The following is a 19,716-nucleotide window of genomic DNA, read 5'->3' as shown; positions in this document are numbered from 1 at the left end:
CACCAGGGTTAAAGTAAAAACTTGTCTGGCATCCCCAGAGGACCATGTCTACAGGTGGGCTGTAAATTCAAAGCTACTCTGAAGAATAAGCAGCCTCTCAAAGGGAAAACATACATGAAGAGCTGGAAAAAAACTGCTGTCACTTGAACACTTGACAAATCTCCCTGCCACCAGTGCCAAGTCATAACGCTATGCACCTTGGATCCATGGGATAAGCAGGAGTCACACTTAGCACGACTCACAGTACAATGCGCCCGTGCAGTAACTAAGACTGACGCAGACTCCTTCTGGGGCCCTGGGCAAACTACTCTGCCTCCGTTTTTTCATCTGTAAAATGGGGATTTAGTTAAGTATTGTAATCCCCATTTTATGAACGGTAAATCTGCAGCAGGGAGAGGGGTAACTGATTGGCCCCAAGTCAGAGAGAGTCAGTGTCAAAGGGGGAGCAGAATTCAGGAGTTTGTGGCTTCCAGTGCTGTGCTCAGACCAAGAGGGATCATGTCTGTCTCAAAATCAATGTTTTGGGTCTGGACTGTCCTCACGTTATGGTAACAGCAGTCACGCTGGAGTGAGTACAACCATTGCGGCTGCAACCTGGAAGCCTCTCCCTAGGCTGCCTGCTGGATATACCTGTGTAACGCCAACAGACCCTGGTTGCCGGCGAGCAGGATTGAACCGGGGACCTCTGGAGCTTAATGCATGAGCCTCTACTGCATAAGCTAAAAGCCACCTGGCTGTTAGCTAAGACCACAGAGCAAACTCATTCATCTCTATCTCTTCTAAGTGGTCTCGGTGCCTCTAGATGGGACAGTACACCACACCCAGGTATGTGGGTTACACCTGCACATCCAATCAGAAAGACAGAAATTCAACAAAACCCCATGGAATGAGTCTCTGACAAAGAAAACATGCTAGCAGGATAAACACCTGGCTCCTCTTTCCAATTAAGATTTCAGCTTGGCAATCAGCTTCCAGCTCAGCAAGTGGCTCCTACAACGGCAAGCTGCCAAGGTGACAGATTCCCGTTGGTAAAAGTCAAGATGAGGCAGAGTCTTTTCCACCCCTACCCTAAAACCTTGGCTGGTTGTTAAAGGGTTTACATTGCAACAGAATCATAAGTGCTAAACAGCAGTGGGAGTGAGGCAAGTCTGGCGGGCGTACACCTGAAGGCGAAATACTGGTAGCACTGTTCCGACGCCCCACCCCGGAGCTCGTCCGGTAGAACTTGGCCCTATGCTGTCCTGGGCAAAGCAGGCTGATCTGTGCGCAGTGGACAGACATGGGCTAGAGACTTCGGTCAGACTGTGCTAAACTCATTTCACTTGTGACCTGATTTGAAACTCAGTCTACTGAGAACGGAGCATAGCATAAGGCTAGGATGCTGGCATACTGTTCTGCTTAGTACAGCCCTTAGCTACAATTCAGAGGGAACATTTTAATGCCACACGTAGCAGGGGTGGAACATTTTCCATTACACTTTTTTTTTTTTTTTAAGCCTTTTTTCCTAAACTAGATTTTTGTGTTCCTCAAAATTTTTCCATGTTTTTAAAGGAAAAATCAGAGTTCTCAGTGAAAATTTCCATCCAAAAACTTGGAAATTCCTGCAACATTTTTTGAAAAACCCCCAAAGTCTTTCCTCTCTTTTGAACTTTTTCACTGAAATTCTCACCCAACCAGCTGTAAGCCTAAGGCTAGAAGTTTAGCAGGTTTCAAATACATCTCCAGATTCACTTTGGAGTTTCATGTAGGAACTGGATTATTTTTGTGTGGTCCTGGCTGCATAAATGTTGGACTTCAATGCATGGGCAAAAGATGCTAAGGGGGAGGGGGGGAGAATTTGTGGGGAACTTGAGCATTTTGTATTAATTACACCCCTTTCCCTTGAGCACTTCACTGAGTCACTTTGTGGCTTTCCAGCTGTCCCCTTCAAATCCCATCCTTTGAGCCCAGGGATTATGGAGGAGAGGAGCCTACAGGGCCAGCTACTTTTCCATGCCCCGCAGTGAATACAGGATTGTCCTTACTGAACAGACAGCCTGGAGATTTAAGGGCCAAACCCTCCAGCTAGCATAAATAGCTCCATCAACTTCAGCTACATTGATTCACTGTGGCGACAGATCCAACCCCCGGGATTTGAATAACTCAGACTCTCCCTTGGGCATTTCAATGAAACGCCCGTTCTGGGGCTCTCAGAGCTGAGTGTGAATTCCTGCTTTCCTTTGGAGCTGGGTGCTGTGGTGCGAGACCTCCCTATTGGCTTTACTGGTGGGGAAGGAGTTATTGTTAAATCTTTCCATCCCTCTCAACCAGCCCCATTATTTCAAACTGACAGTATGTGTCACCAGCAGTTTCAATAAAGCGCCGGCAGAGCCAGCGGAGGCTGGTGACAATCTAATGAAGACAAGGCGGTTGGAGCCGGATCCTTGTTAGTTTTCTTTATGAGCAGCTGCAGACCGGGGAGCAGCGACAGGCATGGGGAGCGGAGCCAGGGAAATCACATTCTACTTGCAACAGAGAAATAAATAGCTTGTGCTTTGCAGGAGGAGGAAAACAGCCCCCTGGGAGACATCCTGGCACTAAGGGGCAGTTAAACATCCCCTTGGGAATGTAGAACATAGACCCCACCAACACGCTTTGACCAGACCAGCTTCCTGAGAACCGTTTTACCCTCAGCGCTGTCCCGCCCATTAGAAGGGGTTTAAACTCTAATACATTGTGCAGGGATATTGTCTTCTTATTATTTGTATTGTGGTAGCACCAAGAAGCCAGTCACAGACCAGGACCCCACTGTGCTAGGCACTGTACAAACACAGGACAGAAAGACAGCCCGTGCCCCACAAGCAAAGATTTTGTGTAATGGGCCCTCACTGAACATTCAATCCACCCCTATCCCATAGATCAATCCCACCAACCCACCATAGCTGCCACCTTGCCCACAGGCCCCCAAAACAGTCCTCTGCATCTACCTCCCAATTACTAAACCTTTCTCCAGTTGCCGTCCCCCAGACACAACCAAGTACTGTGCTCCAGTGGCCTGAGCATGTGGATAAGAATATGGCCCTCCTGCACTGTAATCCCTGCTTTGCCAATAGGTTCTCTCTGCAGTTTTAGGTGAGTCACTTTATTGCTCGTCCTCAGTTTCCCCACCTGTAAAATGGGAATAATGGCACAGGCGTGTTGTGAGGATAAATACATTAAACACTGTGACATGCTTAGATACTATGGTGATGGGCACCCGATAAATACCACAGACAGACACAGAATGCAGGAAATTGCCAGACTGGACTAAAATAACGGTCCCCCTAGTCCATTATCCGGCCTCCAGCAGTGGTCACAGTCACCAGGTGTGCAGAAACCCCCTCCCTGTGCCTGACTATGGGGGAGATATTGGCCTGAGCCCCAGCGGCCGGTTAATTTGTGCCTTTATGGGAATATTTACACACAAAGCTCTCTCCTTTTCAGCCGCTGCCTGATTCATTCAGTCATGCATTCATCTAGTGTTTGTGACCTCGGGAGGGCTTTGGTGGCAGAGAATTGTGGGAAGGAAATCCATGGCACAGAGTGAATCACAGCAGAACAGGAAAGCCTCTAGAGAGGAGGGAACTTCTACTGACACCGAGGGAGCTGAGTACACAAACAGTGAGGTGAAAGCTAGTGGCAGGGTATTGGAAACCAGGGCCGTGTGTGCTACTTGTTCAAGTCTGCCAGAAGGATTCTTTAAATACAAGGGGCCATTCTGCCCTCGCTTGTAGGGATGTAAATGTAGGGTAACTCCACTGATTTCCCCAGCAGGTACTGACTCCCAGCAAGCGCATTCGCTAAAGCCACAAATGTGGATGTATACCTCACTGACTGACAGCCAGGCAGGTGGAGAACGAGTCCCTGACTAATCCCACTTTATTGTGCTCAGGACAGAAAGAAGCTGGCAGCCATAAGTGAGCTGATTCCCACCTGTGTTTACACTTTTAAGAAGTAACTGAATCTTGTCCATGAGTATATTGAGATTTCCTGCTACTCCACATACCCAGTGCATGGTGTAAATAAATAATAGGCTATGAGATTCTCACCCAAAAAGGAATCTACAATCAATGCCTATTGACTGTTCAATATGGACAGGCCTGTTTTTGACTTGCAGAAACCATGCTTATTATTCAAGTGTGGTACAAACTCCTAATAAAGGCTCTGGGAAGGTCTGGAAAGAGAGGATTAGATTCTCAACTGTTGTAAATCAAGTTAATGGAGCTATGATGATTTTTGGTCCACCCTAAGAGCTGTGGGTGTATTTGAACTGTGTGTGTATATACAACAATTGACCAAGGAAAGAAATCCGCAGAGTTCCTCAGAGCACAGCAGGACAGGTCAGCACTGACTGCTAGCTTACTGGGAAATGTGTTTGTTTGTTACATGGCAGTGGTGTATTTGTCCCCGGAATGATCATTATTCCAGGACATACCCACAATGATTTCCAAGATAACGGAGAGGGAAAGAGGCAGGAGTTTCAGCATGTGGATGAGTGGCTAGGCAATGGACAATTCAATGGTAGTCAATGCGCTGGCCTGTTAGTTCTCAATTGATTGGAGCTTCCTATTGATTTCAGATGTAGTGGGGATGGCCCCTGGACGAAAATAGCACGAGAGAGAAAGTGATTAGATGAGGCCAGGCTGAGGTGCAATGTAACAGCAGAACTGAAGGAAATTTAGAGTTGGAGAAGAAACTATGAAAGAACAGCCCACTTCAGAATCCTTCCCCTCTGAGCACTTGCTGCTGGGAAGGCCCATTGTCAGAGGCCTCACAGGGCGACTCTGCTTTGGCACCATTGACAGTTTTCGCTCCCCCAGCGGAGAACGTCCGACCTGACCCAGTCTGCTTGATCAGAACCTTCTGAACGAAACCAGGCAAAACTCAGTGGCTTATTGGTTTGGAACCTGAAACATCCAAAGCCATACCCAGGGTGGGAACCCATGCAAATCTAACCTAATCAATCCAGCTTCCACAACCCCTTGTGAGCCAAAACTCCCAAGTTCCAGCCAGCTCTGGTACTTCTGCAACTCTCTAACAGCTGCAGCCAATGAAGACTGTAAAAGCCTTAATATTTCTGTTCCTAACTGGGATTCTTCTTTAGCTGAGGTGGTGGGGGCCTGGGCTTTTGGAGCCGGAGGGTCTAGATTCTAGCCCAGCTGATGACAATGACCTCTGAGAGGACAGCATTGTTACAAAGCCTTGGAATGGAACAGGAGGGAGCGTCATGGGCCAGAAGCGAGGTGCAGCAACAGGGCAGGGTGAGAGACCATGGGCTGGACTAGCAAGGGGACTGTAAGTCAGGACAGAAATGCACTGGCAGAGTTGGGTGGTACACCCCATGCCCAGCACTACTCACCCATTCCTTTCACATGCGCTAAATTCGCTCCCAAGTTTTCAAAGAAACAAGACTACTTGCAGGCGACTTTGCCCAGAACAGCACATTCCTGAAATCTCTGCCTTTCAGAGCAACAGAATAGTGCCCACACTGTGCCCCAGGAATGGATTTCAACTGAGCAAACCACGGCCATTCTGGGTGTATCACACCAAGTCATTCTATCAGAGCGAGTCACGGAGATCCACCCGCGAGGGCAGCACTGTTCCACTGCTCTCTACAGGAATAGCCAAACACCTACTGGATAAGGACACTGAGTGGTAAGAAATCCCAGCGAGAGGTCTCTTTTTAGTGTTGCTCTGGAAAGTGTTGTACAGTCTTATGTTACTGCCTCAGTAGCACAGGACAGCCAGAAGGGCAGCTGAGATACCAATTTTCTTTAGAGTGATTGTTAGTATTGAAATTATATCCCCATTGTGCTGTACAAACAGAGTGAGAGAGAGGCCCTGTGCCAAAGAGCTCACAGTAATATAACAGTGATGTTACTAAATCTCCGGAAATACCTGGCATCCTCACTGCCTGGCATGCAAGAGGCAATAACTCACCTATGGAGTCCAGAGGATAGGTGGCGCTGAGCCAGGGGTTGGCTGATTCAGGGGCATTCAGGTCCTACCTGAAACTTCAGCCACAAGAGGTATGGCACCTCTCCTGAGGGGCATCCCACTTTCAGAAACGCTGGTTCAGTCCCACGTGCCAGCAAGCTCTCAGGCTCCAGGCAGAGACTGTAGGGCTGAGATGCCACAGCCAGGGCTGCTCCTGGGGGCTCTGCCCCAGCTGGAAGCACTGGAGGGAATCTCATGAGACAGCCTCTTCTCAGGAGATTTCCAGCCCGGATTTGAGGACTCACGGGGCTTGAATATACAGCTGCTAAAAGCAGAGGGGAGTTCCCACCTCATTCTGCTCCCTGGACTGGCTGAGCAGTGCTCCCGCACAGAACCCCCCTCCTTTCCCTGTGAGAGGCAGGGGGTACCCGGAAGCAACCAGACTCTCACCTGTACGTCCCTTCACCCCAGTAAAGAGGGTTCTTCCTGCCTGAAGGGGAGGGGACCACTTGTCTATCCACTCTACTTAAAGGGTCCTGCAATGGGTTGCAGATACAGATCAGCAATAACTTAATCTCATCCCTTCCCTCCTCCTTTCATCCGTCTCCCCCCATCAATGCTGCATGCTCCCCCCATTACCTGCCCCCACCCTCCGATTCTGGGAAGGCCATTCAACTCCCAAACACTACCCCAACCTTGCGTTCATAGTCTCAACAGCTGCCCAGCTCACCCCCCGCAGCCAGTGCCACTGACTGGGATCCACACTCCAGATCTTCACATGATGTTCTATATACAGGTGCTTTCCCTGTAGCACAGTCCTGCTTTCACCAGCTCTCCCGTCTCGATTTCATCCCATACCTCAATTGCTGTTAAAAGACGAGAGCGCAAATGAAAGCAGCAGAATTGGCTAAAGGAGCACTTCCCCATAAGGGGGTATCTGCAAACTAGCAAGTATTTCATGGCTGTACCCTATATTTGTGTACCACCGTCCTGAAAATACTTCCCACATGATTCCTTGAGGAGGCCTTCCTGCAGCCTGGCCCATCATTATCCCCATTTCACTTATGGGGAAACTGAGGCACACGCCGGGCAAGTCACTTGCCCAAGTCACCCAGCGGATCAGTGTCAGAGCCAGGTATCCTAACATCCTAGTCTCCTGCCATAATCACTAGGCAACCACCCCCTTATATAACAGGAATTCCCTCTGGGCAGCTGCCAAAGTCACTGCTTCCCATCTTCCTCTTTGATACAAGTTCAGCCCTTTAAGTTTCTCCTTCCCAGCTCAGCTCCCTTCCCTGCAATGCAGTCACAGCCCCATTTCCACACAGCGAATTCTGTCTGAAACTCAGCACTATGGTTTCACTGCAGGATCAACTAGGAAAGAGAAGCCAGGCTGGGGGGAGGAGGGTGGAGCAAAAAGCCCACGTTAGATTTTCTGATGGGTTTATGGTAGCATAACACAGGCCTTGAGTCTCAGACAAGGCACCAGCTGTGGAGAGTTTGCTGAGTGGGGAAGCTTTGCTATACGAAGTGCTCGCAATGTGGATTGGGTGGGGGCCACTGAAGCCAGGGAAGTGATGTAGCCAGGATGGTGGGGGAAACACCAATTCAATTGCCTCTGTGGCCTGGGTTCTCACAGTGCAAAGCCCCAGCTGCAGATTAAAGGTGGCCTGCCCCCCAGCAGAAACCACCTGCCCACATGTGGGGTGAAACTTCCCCAGTGCCTGGGGCAGCTGGCACCTCCATGCGCTGAAACTAGTGAACGTGGCGGACGTGCATTCGGAAGGGGGAAGAGGAGGAGGCAGAATAGATGAATGGCAAGTGCCCAAGTCTGGAAGGGCTTTGAGAAGGGAGAGTGACCTGGAGGAGGGTTCATGTCACAGCTGTCCCTCCTTGACACTGAGCATCAAACTGGTGGCCGGAAGCAGTGCTTAATTTATAATGAAAGAGGTGCCAGGGCTCAAGCAATTTTTTTTTACTTTCATAAGTGACGTGGCAACCCCAGAGGTGCCAGGGCTGAGCCCTGGCAAGCCCTGGCACAAATTAAGCACTGGCTGGAAGTGCACAGGCAAGCACCCCCTGAGGATAGTCCAACTGTTAACCAGCTCACTAGCCCTACTGTGAGCAACGAGGGGATACTTCCCACTGCCAAAATGGCGTTTCCTTGCCCAAATTCCCTAAGGCAAACACCTGCCACTAGAACTGACCCCCATGTTTTCCTTAGTGGTTCACACCAAAATCTGCATTCCAACATGCACGCAAACAAGATGGCGGTTTCAAGTGTTCCCTCTTGCACAGTGCCCAGGGTTCCATGCATGCAAAGCAGGCCTTGCCCTCTGGGTGCGTTTGCATGCCACCAAGGAAGTTAAATGCAGCAATGTCTGGGAGGGCAATATGGAGGAGCTAACAGGAGAAGCTGTGGAAGAATTTGTCTGGGGAGATTTAGGATTTTCCCTCCTTTAAAAATGGAACCCTGAGACACAAGAGCCAATCAGGTTCAAGAGGAGGCCGGAGGGATTCTCACAGGTGCACAAGGGCTGAAATTCTTACAAAGGTGCAGCCAGCCCTTCTCCGTGCATTTCTGAGCTTGCAGCCATTCCCAAGAGATTCCAAGCCATCACGGTGCAGGCTGGCCTCTTTCATTAGAAAGTCTCTGAAAAATGGATCTGCATTTTTCCTAGCTTCTGCAGGTTGATAGGGCAGTAAAAGGCAGAGAATGTGACCTCCAGGTGCCTGTGTGTAAGACCCAGCCTAGTTCTAGCAGCATGTGTTAGTTACGAACCTAAACCCCCCTTAATCTAGAACACACTGAAACACAGCACATTCAGAGGGTCAAATCTCAGCCCTGATCCAGCCCCTTCATCAGGCTTTGGCAGCTTACAAGGGGCATAAAGTTGGTTTACCTGACCTCCTGGAGATTGCCCCAGCACCAGGGAAATCTTGGCAGTGGAGATCCGATTTATCTCCACCTCCTTTGTGGCTGCCCCAGCTGGTGAACCAACCCCTTGAGGGTCATTGTAGCCAGAGGCAATTTCCTGCAGCCTCAAGGCTACTCTAAACCGTGACAGACTGAACCTGCCCCAGAGGAGGGGGATAAATGTGGTATGAAGCCACCTTCGTCCCCAACTCCACGCAGCTGAGGAACAACCCCTAAGATATTCAGATGTTTCTGAATAGGGAAGAAAGTCACCTCTCCTAGCAGCATCTCTACAGCACTCACCACCAGGGGCCCTGGATTCCCACACACAGATGTGGTCATTCACCGGCCATTCAGCATTTCACACGTCCCAGCTCGCGCCCCGGGACTTCACACACGAAACTGGAGCACCCCGGCTCTCCCCCGGGGAAGAAGCAGCTCAGTGCCAACTGTGAGGGCAAGTATCTAAGCCCCTGATCGCGTTCAACTAGGGAGCGCCACGCTGGAGCGAGCATTGCTCCTCCTCCTCGCCAGAGACCCAGCACCCCGCTACCTCGGGGGTGCACCGACACACAGCACCCGCAGCCCCGTCCCCCAGCCCCGCAGCACACACCCCCCCCCGATCCGCGCTGGGGTGGGCAGCTGGGAGGGGAGCCCCCGCGTGGCAGCCCGGCCTAAACGCCTCCCCTGGCCCCGGGCCGGAGCTTGAAACTTCGCAGGAGCCTGAACCGCCGCGAGAAGCGGGGGCTCTGGCTAGTCACGCCCGGCCCTGGGTCTGCAGGGAAAGCCCGTGGCTGCTGGGCAAGGGACTGCACCTGCCTCGGCGCGGAGCAGGCAGCGCGCGGGGGCCGGAGCGGCCGGGCGCTGCACCAGCCCTTCGCTGCACGCCCAGTCCCCGGGAGCTGCTCTCCCGCCGCAGCTCCTTGCACCGTCCCCGGCTGCTCGCCCCTGGACCCCGCCCCGCTCCCCTCCCTGCATGAGGCGTCCCGGGGAGCCCGCCCCAGCCAAGCCCCGCGCACCGAGCCAGCCAGAGCCGGGAAGCGGGCACCCGCTGGGCCGGCAAAGCCGGCAGGAGGCGGGGGGTCCCCTGGCCGCAGGGAGAAGCCCGCGTGCAGCGCTGCTCCGAGGCCGCCCGCTTACCTCGCCCGGGGCTGCGGCGCAGCGCGGACCGCCTGCGAACTCCGCGGCTGGGCTCGGGCGCCTCACGGAGCCGCCCCCCGCGGCCTGGGCAGCCGCCAGCCCCGCGGCATCCCCCGCCGCCGCCCCCTGCCCGAGGCGCGGGCTGTGAGCGTCCGGGAGCTCGGCTCCGGGCTGAGCAGGCGCCGCGCCCCCTGCTCCGTCCACACACGCGCGCCGCGCCGCTGAGCCTCGGCCGCCGCCGCTCCGTGTGTGGCGCTGCCGGCCCCGCGCTCCTCCCGGCCCGCCTGCCCGCCCCCGGACTGCAGGGGCCCGCCCCCGCGTGGCCGCCGGGCTCCCAGCACCGCCCCGCCCACGCCAGGGCTCAGCGGGGAGGGGAGGCAGCGCGAGCCTCTCGCGCCTTCCCTGCAGTCACCCCCTTCGCTGCGAGCCCGGCCTGGGGCATCCTGGCCGCACCCACGCGCGTGCCCCAAACTCCATGCGGGGCTGGGCATTGGAGCCCCTGCGCTGCCTCTTTTGCCAAGCCGGGTGGGGCTGGAGCTGTCCTGGGCATGGCTCCCTCACCCCTATAAATCCACCTGTGAACCCAGAGCTGCACGGGCAGCCCTGGAAGATGAAGGACTCTTAAGTCACAGAACAGGTGTGACCCAAGGCAGGCTTCCCTCCCAGGCTGCGCAGCTCCCCTTACCCTGGAGGGGTCAGGCCTGGGGCTGACAAGATCCTTCAGCCTCCATGGCTTGGCTTACTCAAGGCTTGGCCTTTTTCAGCTGAGATGCTCAGGTACGAAATGGTGCTGCTGGGTCTTTGCAAGCTGGAGACACTGACTGGGAACCGGGGGGAGCCCTCCAGCACCAGGGTGCAGCTCGGTGGTGCAGGCTGGCGAGCAGAATGTCTTTCAGTCACTAGTGACCTGTGCCGGGTTAGCCCCAGTGGCCTAGCCAGGGGAAGCTCCATTGCCCAGGCTCAGTCACTCTCCAGCCTCTCTCTAATGGCTGGACACTGTTACTCAGGCAAAGCCCTCCAGCCCTTCCCACCATCTGTGGAATATAAAGTCAAAATAAAAATCATAAGAACAGCCGAGCTGGGTCAGACCAATCCTCCATCTAGCCCAATATCCTGAGGCCAGTGCCAGATGCTTCCGAGGGAATGAACAGAACAGAATCCATTCCCTGTTGTCCATGGCTACCTTTGTCAGTCAGAGATTTAGGGACACCCAGAGCAAGGTGTTGCATCCCTGACTATCTTGGCTAATAGCCACTGCAGACCTATCCTCTATGAACGTATCTAATTCTTTGTTGAATCCAGTTATACTTTTGGCCTTCACAACATCCCCTGGCAATGAGTTCCACAGGTTGACTGTGCGTTGTGTGAAGAAGTACTTCCTTAGCTTTGTTTTAAACCTGCTCCATATTCATTTCATTGGGTAACCCCCTCATTCTTGTGTTAGGTGAAGGGGTAACAATATTTCCTTATTCATTTCAAATCACCAGTCCTTAGTTTATAGACCTCGAGCATATCCCCCCTTGGTCGTCTCTTTTCTAAGCTGAGCAGTCCCAGTGTTTTTAGCATCACCTCATACAGAAGCTGTTCTATACCCCTAATCACTTTGGTTGCCCTTCTGTGTACTCTTTCCAATGCTAATATATATCTTTTGATATGGGGTGACCAGCACTGCACGCACTATTCAAGATGTGGGCATAGCATGGATTTACAGAGTGGCATTATGATATTTTCTGTGTTATCTGTCCCCTTCCTAATGGTTCCTAACATTGTTAGCTTTTCTGACTGCCATTGCACATTAAGCAGATGTTTTCAGAGAACTATCCACAATGACTCAGAGATCTTTCTTCAGTGGCAACAGCTAATTTAAACCTCATCCTTTTGTATGTATAACTTGGGATTATGTTTTCCAGTGTTCATTATTTCACACTTACCAAAATGAAATTTCATCTGCCATATTGTTGCTAAGTCACCCAGTTTAGTGAGATCCTTTTGTAACTCTTCACAGTCAGCTTTGGACTTAACTGTCTCGAGTAGTTTTGTATTGTCTTCATATTTTGCCACCTCACTGATTACCCCTTTTTCCAGCTCATTTATTAATGTTGAACAGAACTGGTCCCAGTACAGATCCTTGGTGAAACCCACTATTTACCTCTCTGCACTGTGAAAACTGACCGTTTATTCCTACCCTTTGTTTCCTATCTTTTAACCAGTTATTGATGCATGAGACGACTTTCCCTCTTATCTCATGACTGCTTACTTTGGTTAAGAGCCTTTGGTATGGGACCTTGTCAATTTCATCATGGTAAGTGTGAAGTAATGAAGAGTGGAAAACATAGTACCAACTATACATACAAAAGTGTCCACATGCTAGTTGATCCCCTCAAAGAATTCTAATAGACTGGGGAGGGATGATTTCACTTTACAAAAGCCATGTTGACTCTTCCGCAACATATCATGTTCACCTATGTGTCTGATAAATCCATTCTTTACTCTAGTTTCAACCAATTCACGCACTGGTACTGAAGTTAGGTTTACCAGCCTGTAATTGCCAGGATCGTCTCTAGAGCCCTTTTTAAAAAATCAGTGTTATATTAGCTACACTCCAGTCATCTGGTACAGAGGCTGATTTAAGCCTTAGGTTACATACCACAGTTAAATATCAGACCATGTTAGTCTGTATCCACAAAAACAACAAGGAGTCTGATGGCACCTTAAAGACTAACAGATTTATTTGGGCATAAGCTTTTGTGGGTAAAAAACCCACTTCTTCAGATGTATGGAGTGAAAATTACAGATGCAGGCATTATATAATGGCACACGAAGAGACGGGAGTTACCTCACAAGTGGAGAACCAGTGCTGACAGGGTCAATTCGATCAGGGTGGATGTAGTCCACTCCCAACAATAGATGCGGAGGTGTCAATTCCAGGAGAGGCAAAGCTGCTTCTGTAATGAGCCAGCCACTCCCAGTCCCTACTCAAGCTCAAATTAATGGTGTTAAATTTGCAAATGAATTTTAGTTCTGCTGTTTCTCTTTGAAGTCTGTTTCTGAAGTTTTTTTGTTCAAGTATGGCTACTTTCAAATCTGTTATAGAATGTCCAGGGAGATTGACGTGTGCTCCTACTGGCTTTTGTATGTTACCATTCCTGATGTCCAATTTGTGTCCATTTATTCTTTTATGTAGGGACAGTTTGGCCAATGTACATGGCAGAGGGGCATTGCTGGCACATATCACATTAGTAGACGTGCGGGTGAATGAGCCCCTGATGGTGTGGCTGATGTGGTTGGGTCCTCTGATGGTGTCGCTAGAGTAGATATGGGGACAGAGTAGGTAACGAGGTTTGCTACAGGGATTAGTTCCTGGGCTAGTGTTTCTGTGGTGTGTAGTTGCTGGTATTTTCTTCAGGATGGGGGGCTGTCTGTAAGCGAGGACTGGCCTGCCTCCCAAGGTCTGTGAGAGTGAGGATAGGTTGTAGATCGTTGATAATGTGCTGGAGAGGTTTTAGCTGGCGGCTGTACGTGATGGCCAGTGGTGTTCTGTTATTTTCCTTGTTGGGCCTGTCCTGTACTAAGTGATTTCTGGGTACCTGTCTCGCTCTGTCAATCTGTTTCCTCATGTCCCCAGATGGGTATTATAGTTTTAAGAATGCTTGATAAAGATCTTGAAGGTGTTTGTCTCTGTCTGAGGGACTGGAGCAAATTCAGTTGTACCTTAGGGCTTGGTTGCAGACAATGGATCATGTGATGTGTCCTGGATGGAAGCTAGAGGCATGTAGGTAAGTAGAGCGATCAGTAGGTTTCCGGGATAGGGTGATGTTTATGTGATCATCACTTATTTGCACTGTAGTGTCCAGGAAGTGGCTCTCTTGTGTGGACTGGTCCAGGCTGAGGTTGATGGTGGGGTGGAAATTGTTGAAATCCAGGTGGAATTCTTCAAGGGCCTCCTTCCAATGGGTCTGTATGATGAAGATGTCATCAATGTAGCGCAAGTAGAGGAGGGGCGCTAGGGGATGAGAGCTGAGGAAGAGTTGTTCTAAGCCAGCCATAAAAATGTTGGCACACTGTGGGGCCATGCGGGTACCCATAGCAGTCCCACTGACTTGAAGGTATAAATTGTCCCCAAATCTGAAATGGTTGTGGGTCAGAACAAAGTCACCAAGCTCAGCCATCAGGTGAATACCACAGTTAGTAGTTCTGCAATTTCATATTTGAATTCCTTCAGAACTCTGGGGTGAATACCGTCTGGTCCTGGTGACTTATTACTGTTTAATTTATCAATTTGTTCCAAAACCACCTCTACTGACACTTCAGTCTGGGACAGTTCCTCAGATTTATCACATAAAAAGAATGACTCAAGTAGGGAATCTCCCTCACATCTTCTGCAGTGAAGACCAATACAAAGAATTCATGTAGCTTCTCTGCAATAGCCTTGTCTTCCTTGAGCGCTCCTTTAGCATCCTGATCATCCAGTGACCCCAATGATTTTGTGGAACGTTTCCTGCTTCTGATGTACTTTAAAAAATTGCTGTTAGCTTGTGTGTCTTTTGCTAGCTGCTCTTCGAATTCTTTTTTGGCCTTTTTTATACTTTTGCATTTGACTTGCCAGAGTTCATGCTCCTTTCTATTTTCCTGAGCAGGATTTGACTTCCAATTTTTAAAGGATGCCTTTTTGCCTCTAAGTGCCTCTTTTAATCTGCTGTTTAGCCATGGTGGCATTTTTGGTCCTTTCCCCCCTTTATTTGGGATAGATATGTATATAGTTTGAGCCTCTATTATGGTGGTTTTAAATAGTTTCCATGTCATTTGCAGGCATTTTACCCTTGTGGCTGTTTCTTTTAATTTCTATTTAACTAGTTTCCACATTTTGTGTAGTGACTCACCGAAGGTCACCCAGGGACTTGAATCCAGGACTCCCAAACCCTAAATTAGTGGCTGGACTATTCCTCCTCCGAGACCTGGGTCCAAACTGCTGCTCTGCCCCACTGCACTGAAAACATATAAAAAAGTACATTCCTAAGACTTCCATCCCCTTGCTTACACAAAGCCCATTATTTCACCCAATTAAATGTTTCCTTGCTGATAAGGAAGGCCTGTAAAGTATACTCATAGGGTCTTAAACCTGCATTGAAATGATTTCTAACCTGGATAAAGTATGTGGGGAAACAAACACCCTGATCAGAGCAAAGGCTCTTAAAGCTGTATACATCCAAGATTCAGACTTGGCATGGAGCTAACTCAGAGGCACAATGCGGCAGCCTAATCAATGTTGTCATTGCTGTTCAGTGGCAAACTGCTCCCACAGGGAACACCCAGCCCTCTCTCTCCTCTCCCATCCTCTAGGTTAGAGCTGGGCACGTTCTTTGCAGTGAATCTGAAGCACTGAGTCCTTTTCCCTGTTCCCATGGTACTCACCGCGGCTGGATTTTTTGAAGTTGTATTTTATTTTTACTAATTTGTTCATTTTTCAAAAAGGCTGGGAAAAAACTGGGGTTTATCTGCCAACTGAGTGCTGGCTCTTTGTGCCCTGAGCCTCGTCACATGGGATTGTTTGGGATGCCTGCTTGGATGAGCTTCATGAAACAGGAGGTGTGCCCTTTTCTGTCTGCGATCCATTCACAGTGGGCTTGTCATCATTGGATGAATCTACTGCACTGAAAATAAAGAGCATTTCAAGACTGGTCCAGGGGCACTTCCCTCTCATAAATATGCACCCACATCCATAGTCCCAAAGGTTTTGCTTGGTGTGAGTATTCTCGGGAACAAAAACTCCCTTGGTGTCTGCTCCAAAGCTCACTGAAGCCAAGAGGGGTCTTGCCGTTGATGGGGGTGGGCTTTGTATTTGGCCCTCTTTGTTTACACAGAAGTGGGGCTGCAAGTCCCAGCAAAAAGAAGCTGCAGGTTTTATTCGCTAGAACAGAGGTTCTCAAACTGTGGTCCATGGATAGTTCCCTCTAAGGTGCACACCTGGATGGTGGCACACAAGAGAATGAAGGGCGACCCACCTAATTAGTGGAACCACACAGGCATGGCTCCACTAATTAGGTGCCTGGACCCTGGAGAAGATGCACATGTCAGGTGAGGTGATGGCCTTGGGGGGAATAGGGGGTAGGTGGGAGGGGGCAGTGGGGTGAGAAGAGGGGGTGGGGGGAATTTGGGACATGCAGGGCTGCAGTGGCCAGAGAATGAGACTACTTTCCCCAGCTCCAGGGCTGCGGTTGCCGGGGAGAGATTCCCCCTCCTTCCCAGCCCCAGCTCGGGGGCTGCCGCAGTGGGGGAGACCCTCCCTCCTTCCCAGCCCCAGCTCGGTGGGAGAGAAGGCACATCCATTGCCATTAGAAAAGGTAAGTCTCCTGATATTAAAAGATGAGTTGTGTGCTTTTATTTCTAGAACAAAAAAACATTTATTATTATTAAAGGGTTTTTTTATATAGTGCTTTTATCCAAAGTGCTTTACAATAGTTAGCTAACGGTACAAACAACATTTGGAAAGATCATTAAGTGGTTCGCCAAGACCCTCAGCAATTTTCAAGTGGTCCGCGAAAAAAAAAGTTTGAGGACCACAGCCCTAGAACATTCGTGAATAGCTCTTTTTGCTTGATTCTGCATTTGTCTGGCTCTGTCTCAGGACTTCTCTCACCCCTTGCCCCAGGCCTATATGGGGGAATACAGCTGACCCTTACAACACCATTGGACCATGGTGAACCACCCCCAGGTTCAGCCAGAACAATACGGTTGAACAACAACAACAAAAAGATGCTTTCCCTGGACTTAGCATGTTGCATCAATGAATTCTGGCTGTTTTATACATCTAGCACTGGTCACTGTTGGAGACAGGATACAGGACTAGTACTAGATGGACCACTGGTCTCTCATTGTCCCACTGAAAGGGGGCAAAATTTTCAGCTGAGAAGTGCTCAGTGTTGGTAACATTTTAGAGTTCTGTAACACCACCACACTGCTACAGCACACGTCATCTTCCCTCCAGGGCCCTCAAAGAACTTTATTATCAATAGCCCTGATTAGCAGGAGGAAAAACCAAGGTACATAAAACTTAAAGAACTCACCCAAGGCCACAGAGAAAGTCAGGAAAATAGCCTTCAGCGAGGAGAAGAGTCTGTGTGTTCCAGCCAACGTTGATCCGTTTCCCCCCGGGCCACGAGGGTCTGAAAATCATAGTTCATGCATGGTGAGTAACTTGGTGAAAGGGTGGACCTAGGGTTTAATCCAAACCCCACTGGAATCAATGGGAGTCTCGCAATGTAGCTTGTAGCCTCAGCAGCTCTTCCAGTACTCTCAGCCCAGCCTGTGTGGCACAGAGCATTCAGGGGGGCTCTGGACCAATATTTCAGGATTATGGAATTCATGTTTCCTGTTTTTTAGGAAACTAGGAAATTCCATCCAAAAGCTACTTGACGGGAAGATTAAAGGTTGCCACGTTAAGGACCCAAAAACCAGGAAATAACAATGTTCAGGTTTGCCCACTATAATAAAAGTGGCTTTTGGCCACTACTGGCCCCGTGAGACCCAGGGACATGAAAAGTGCAAGCATCTTGTTAAATGCAGAGATCAAAGAATACAGAGAGGTCTCCTGCCTGTATGTGTCTTCTGCTGCTTATGCCGTGACTGTGTGTAGTGCCGAGTATCACTACTACTAGTATTCATACACTACAGACCTGCCGTGACACTGTGATAGCCAATCTATCACAGCTGTGTCTAATCCCCGTCCATGCCCAGCTTCCTCCAGCCCTTGGAATATGGCTTCTGTTTTCCTGACTAATCAAACTGCCCAGGATGAGAAGCTTCGTCTCTCCTACCGATTCCTCGTAAAACAGCCCAAGAAAACCAAACCAAACGATCACCTAATCCAGAGGCAGCACTCCCTGCACCGCCCCCGTGCGAGTGCTTCTGGCACCAGCTCTAATCTTGGGCCGGCAGAAGATGCAGCCTCTCCCAGGGCAGAAGAAATCAAGACGTTTCAGAGCAACATTCCTCCGGGCACAAGAGCTCCATGGAAATAGCCCACACGCTCTCACTTCGGCAGCATTTTCAAACCCTCTCCAGAGCAGAACGGGTCTGGAATTGGCAAGCTGAAGGGCACGACTCTTTGGGTGCCTCACATGTGCGCAAACACTCGCGCCAGTGCAGCGTTCCAGCCAGAGAGCGCCTTCTCCGAGCCCCTCCCACAGCCAGCCAGCTTGGCACCAGCTGTCACTGCTCACCCACAGACTCCCCAGCCCATCTAGCTCCCACCTGCCTCTTGTCCCCAGGAGCTTCTTCTGATTCCCTCAGCTCTGCTACCAACTGCTACCCCCCAGCTTTCCCCTTTGGCTCCCCATCTCTCCCTTAGTGCTCCCTCATCAGCCGAGAGGCAGCGTAGCCTCGTGGGCAGAGCCCTAGACGGCGACTCAGAAGAGCGGGGTTCTATTCCATGCTGGGTGACCTTGGGTAAGTCACCGCTCTGTACCTCTTTCCCCATCTGGAAAATGTCAAGGGCTAGGAGATCTTCTGACGAACCGTGCTAGACAAGAATGACTTATTGTTATTACTCCAGCCATGCTGCTCATCCTCCACTCTTGCTGGGTGGGGAGGGGTAACACCCTGAGCCACCCGCCAGTTCCCATCGTCCCCTCTCTCACCTGTGACTGACAGAGGAGTAGCTTTACTTTTCTGATCATTTAATGCAGGGCTGTTCCATACTCCGAGTTGCACCCATTTCACCAAATCAAGGTGTGATTTAAAATGGCGTTAGTTAAACCAGTGCAAAAGGCTGGGTGGATCCTCTTAAACGGCTACAAACCCGGCTACTGTCAGCTTAGCTTAAGCTGATTCAACTGCGGGAAGCTGGGACTGGAGGACAGGGGGTGGGTCACTTGAAGTTCCCTGGTTCTGTTCATTCCCTCTGAGGCCTCTGGCCAGTGTCTTCTTCTCAGACAGACAAGAGGCCTCTTGTCAGAGACAGGACACTGGACTGGATGCAGCATAGCTCTGACCCACTATGGCCATTCTTACTCTCTTATGGTTAGAGACACGTTTAAGTTCAGCTGAAACAAGCCACTTTTGCTCTGCTGTCAGTTTCACTGGGGGCTGGTTGAAGTGTGGGAATCGTTCCCCACAAAAGTCTCCAAGTGACACACAACGCTGCATTTCATTTGATTTTTTTCTTGCAGCGTTTCCCTATTTTTCAACAGAATCCAAAGATCATTTTGAGTAGATTCAAACAGAAACCATTTAATTTCCCTCAGATCAAAGGGAACGGAAATGAACATTTTTACCGTGTCCCCCCCAAAACGCAAGTCACCTCAAAGGAGTGCTGGAGAAGCTTTAATGCTGCCCCACTGTGTGCTCACTGGATGACACACACATACCAGGCACACACTCAGTGCTGTAGGGAGTGCAAGACACTTAACGGCATAGCCAGGTCAATCAAATTTGGGCCACCTGAAGAACCACCCAGTTGGCAGTGAGATCTACGATTCACTCCATGGTCTTCCCCCAACTTCTCCTGCCAGGGAGTTTCTGAGGTTCCTGTGTTGAGTTATCCAGAGCAGGGGAGAGAGAGTCCAGAACTGGTGGGTCTGTCTGCAAAGGGAGTTAGGAGAATGGGGCAGCGGGGGTGGCAGAATTCTGCTCTATGCATCAACCAGGCTTCCCACTTACAGTCACCAATAAAGGGAGATGGCTAGGGGTAGCAGCCAGTCAAACAG

At 50.2% G+C, this 19,716-nt stretch overlaps 1 protein-coding gene across 2 annotated transcripts in view; it reads right to left on the bottom strand.

Moving 5' to 3' along the window:
• Positions 1 to 10,263, bottom strand: part of SYT12 (synaptotagmin 12) — a 57,531-nt gene extending 47,268 nt beyond the window's left edge. The window contains exons 1-2 of one of the 2 annotated variants that reach the window (XM_043549396.1): positions 10,013 to 10,205; positions 6,406 to 6,491 (exon numbers count right to left, since the gene is read on the bottom strand). The gene's annotated coding sequence lies outside the window, so the exon portion shown is untranslated. Of the gene's footprint in view, positions 1 to 6,405; positions 6,492 to 10,012 lie in introns of both variants that reach the window. The other variant, XM_037899511.2, reaches the window with a different exon arrangement.
• Positions 10,264 to 19,716: the final 9,453 nt, after the last annotated feature.

The sequence above is a fragment of the Chelonia mydas genome, chromosome 6 (assembly GCF_015237465.2).
Source record: "Chelonia mydas isolate rCheMyd1 chromosome 6, rCheMyd1.pri.v2, whole genome shotgun sequence".
In the NCBI taxonomy this organism is placed as follows: domain Eukaryota; kingdom Metazoa; phylum Chordata; order Testudines; family Cheloniidae; genus Chelonia; species Chelonia mydas.
Note: the sequence above shows the minus strand (reverse complement) of the source record. Positions and strands in the feature narration are given on the sequence as shown.